The sequence below is a fragment of the Hyalella azteca genome, unplaced genomic scaffold, assembly GCF_000764305.2.
Source record: "Hyalella azteca isolate HAZT.00-mixed unplaced genomic scaffold, Hazt_2.0.2 contig7125, whole genome shotgun sequence".
Taxonomy (NCBI): Eukaryota; Metazoa; Arthropoda; class Malacostraca; order Amphipoda; family Hyalellidae; genus Hyalella; species Hyalella azteca.
Window position 1 is genome coordinate 27,508 of NW_025937256.1, and position 4,639 is coordinate 32,146.

Here is a 4,639-nt window from a genome sequence, read left to right on the forward strand (position 1 = left end):
CTAAAGCTAAAGCGCTTTGGCAGAATGAACGCGTGTCGCCTGCAAAGCTTGCCAGAAACGTGCCACACTGACTGCCCTCAGCCGTACCCAGCACACTTCCTCTCACTTGAGGAACTTCATGGAATGGAAGTAATCCATGATCTTATCTTAGATATTTTTTCAACATGTATGCTTTTATTAACAAAAGTATGGATAAATTGTTCAATTCAAATTTAGAAATGGAAAATTAGTCGATTCAATATCTTATATTACACGGTAATCACGTGAATTTTACTAGAAAAGAATTCCAAATTATCTCGCTCTCCAAGATATAGATTCCGGCGACATCTGGAAACCTTACCAATGGTTTTACCATAAAAATAAATATTTTACGCAGTGAGCGCTTATTAGGCCTCGGATTTTTTTTACAAACATTTCATTTCTATTTAAAAAAGTTGTCGCAATATTTATATGTGATCCATTTATATTTATATGAGAAAAGCTGCAAAATTGTGCTTTTTGCTACTATGGGGTTTATTTATTGGCATCTTAGGTTATCATTGACTAAAGAATCCTAAATACGATCTTTAATACAGAGAAATTTCCATAAATCGTTGATTCCACTCTAATTACATGAGGATATATCGTTATCTTCGAAGTACGTAATATCAATAATACAGCTTTTAATCTAATTGCCTTTGTTTTTGCTCGTAATAGACAGTTCTCTTCGTTCTCATTTGTAAAAAACGATTCCATTTTGCAGGGTATACTACGTTATTTCTCCAATACAATATTCTTTATATATCAGTAAATCAATGCTTAGAACAAGAACCTAAGATTGATACTTCACTGATGATCGATAAAAAGCTAAATAAGAAGAGTATTCGATGAAGATCCCCTACTTCATATATGTTTATATTTTACCTCGACGTTTCTGTCGTTTCTTATATTTCGTACATTTTTCAAAAACACACTTGGAAGCACAAAGCTTAAACTTCGTCAAATGAGTTTCGTCCAATGCTTCGTAAGTGTTGTTGAGACTTACATCATCATCGTCGTGAGTGACAGTATCACCTTCGTGAGTGACGGTATTACCATCTTCAGTGACGGTATTACTTTCGTGAATGAAGGTATTACTTTCGTGGGTGACAGCATTACCTTCGTGAGTGGAGGTATTACCTTCGTGACCGACGTCATTACCTTCGTGACCGACATTGCTTGTGCAGGACGTAAGGTGAGAAGAGCTTACTGTCGTGCAAATACCTTTACCTTGGCACGTATTACCATCCGTATTACTGTTCGGAATTTGTATTATCTTTAAATTTTCCATCTTTCCGACCAAAGTCAATTTTGATCTGCGAGGCTCAACTTTTTTACTTAATAATGACTTGTCGGCTGCTTCAGCTTTAACTTGCATTTTTAAAATTTTCGGGCTCCGAGTTGTGGAAAGTATGACTTTATCCATCTCAAGGTCTTCGTTTTTCTTTGGGACTTTCAACCCCGGTGAAATCTTGTGCAGCAGATTAGAGAACATTTCACTGAAGATAAATAACGTCTTGGAATGTGAAGGAAAATTTAAAACTATTCAGGAGAGGCGTGACGAAGCGTGACAATCAATCAACGAAGTCAACGATCTTGTCAATCAACGATCATGGCAATCAACGAAGCGTGACATTCAGAGTACTTGATGTTGAGATCAATTCAAGCTTCTATGTGGTACATACACTTGCAAAACTCCTGAATTATCACCAAAGATGTTCACCAAAACACTTAACGTTTACTTCAACGATAAGTTGAATTAAAAAAAAAAACTATCCAAATTGGGTCAAAAACGATCTCAATACTTGGCTTTGTCCAGCACGGACGCCCGACTAATAACAACTGACAATGTGTATAATATAAAGAGCAAAGAACCAAATGTTGAGGCAACAATTTGAAAGTGAGAGACCTGACTATGAATGACATTACATAACTTGAAACGTGAGGAGCAAGCGTGACAATTTCAAATCTTCCTTCCAACTCGTGTGCACTTCCAGTTTAATATGCCAGCTTCATCCGGAAAATTTCAACAAGTTGAACATATGACAGCCGCTTCTTCCTCAGTTTAACTCACGGCTTTTTAATCACCTGAAGTTGTTCAGGCGACGATAATTATGAAAAATTGTTCACATTAATTCGAATCGGCAAAATGCACAGAAAAAACCTTTATTAATCAATCACGTGCTCTAAATGTACACTAATTTGACCATTCAAAAAAATTTGATTTCAAAGTTACAATGCAATTCGATAAAAAAAAACCAAACATCATGTATTTTAGTTTTAGTCTTAGTTTAGTCCGTTCAGTCTTTTTAACTACAAAACGGACGGGTGAACATATTTTTGCAAGAATTTTTACAATCAGTGCATAGAAAAAACTTATAAACCCAAAATTTCTACGTATTTTAAATTTAAATTCTTGTATTTCGTCCCAATGCTCCTTACTCATACTTTTTCTCGGTGATCTCACTCATTACGTTAAATGCCTCCAGGTTATCCTCACAGCCTCAGCGGCTATGACAACATTGCGTTCGAATAACAATTAAAGGGCGGGAGCTCGGCTGTCAATCGTAGGTCTCCACATTTGCTCCTGGGATCCGAAAGAGCGCGGAGCTTCCATAGAATCCGCACTTATCTTTTTTGATGAACACGGGCGCCGTGTTCACTATAGTGAATAATACGACCATTGGTCTAGATGAATTAATAAACTGCCAAACTCACTCCAGATCAATGCTTAAACTTTGTTGCAGCTTCTTGGAGATATGAAATTGAAGGCCCTTGACGAAACTTTAGAATTATTATTATTTTATAAAATACATTTGGAAAATAATTTGTTATTAATTCTTTTTATTGCAACCAAACTGCAATTCAATTTGAAAATCAAAGAGCAATGAACATGCTCAAAATTATACATGTTGCCTAAATTCTCAGTTGGATTTTCATCACACGTAAAGAGGACAGTTTTAAACTGGCTTACATCATTTTTAATATTCAATCCGCTTCAATCTTTCGGAATTCATTTTTGTTATTCTGTGAAACACTCAAATTACAGCCACGATAAACAATATCTCATCATAATTTGAAAATATGATAATCCTGATCCCTGCGAAATACTGTGTGTTAATTAGTTTTATTATATAGTAATTTTTATTTTCACACACATTTTTTTATTTCTGGATATTTACAGTGGTTAAAAGTTTCGTAGACGCACACATAAAACGTCTAACGAGGAATATTTCAAATTTCAACTTCAATGAAAACGATGACCATGCAGAGGGCTCATTTTCAGCCATTGTGAAAATTTTAAAGCGCAATAAGAACAAAAACGGTGCTATCAAGAGTCCGATTTTCCATGCTTCTATTTTATGATGAAACTATGAGTGAATCGAAAAAAGTGAATGACAATTTGGTTCCTTCGACTTAAAAACTTCAGTGACACGAAAATTAGATTTTAAGCAAAACTTTCGAGAGTGCTCTGATATTAAAACAAATTTTAATATGGAACGATTGGGAGAAAGCTCCATTTGTAAATCAGAGGGAACGAAAAACAAAACCATTAATTTCAGCATCGACAGTTTGTTGTCAACTGCATTGACTCCTCGTCCGGACCACAGTAAGAATCTACCAATTTATTCTGATAAACATTGATGAACACTCCCGACTGACAAACAAAACGTCGTTTCGATAACATCGTTTTCGAATTAACAGTTTGTTTATTATCATCAATATAGGGAATTTTTTTATGCCATGAGATTGAAAATAAAGTATAAAGCGCATGAGCTCATACATCAAAGCACTAAATTAAAATTTGCATAGCAAGCAGTTCTTGTTAGATACATTTACATTTGCTATTTTGCGATTATATTCAGGAAGACGACGATGAGTTGTTAAAATTGATTCAAAAAATTTATTTATATCATACAGAAAAAAATTTATATGTATAATATATTGATATATTTCATAGAAAAAAATATTTCAATCTTTGGGAGCTTAAATTTCATGCCATGAACAAATAATGCAAATCTAGGTATATATAGACCAAACTTCATGAAGGCTACTTGAATTACAGCGTAAAATAAAGTACAAAATAATTGGAAATGAAAAACTTGATATCTGCTATGCATTTATTCCAGAGCAGAACTCACATTGTTCGGTTGTTTTTTCCTTTCAACAGACGTGGGAGAACTCATCACCTGCTACGAAGCAGGTGCCACGAAGGACGCGATGCAACATCTTTCGCCCACCACAACGCTGAACACTCAAACTTATTCCAATCAAATTTCACGATCTTCTTTCGTAAATTTTGCAAAATGTTCATCAGAGATTACACCTTTTGATCCCTTCGTAAGTTTCTCGCAATATGCAGCTGGTTTCAGTTCACCTTACATCGCTTCGACTTTTAGTTTAAACCGGGGGTTTCTTGAGTCCTTCATCGCCGACCCTAAATTGCAACCTTCAGTGTCACGAACGAAGACGAGTTACCTGCAGAACTTGTTACCGGATTTCCCTTCCAAAACCCCACTTCATTTCTCTCAAGTTCCAGGCACGCGTTATACAGAGACAAGAAGTGTTTTGGACTCAGAATCACCAATGAAAAAAAGTGCGTAGTTTTTGTGGTCAACAT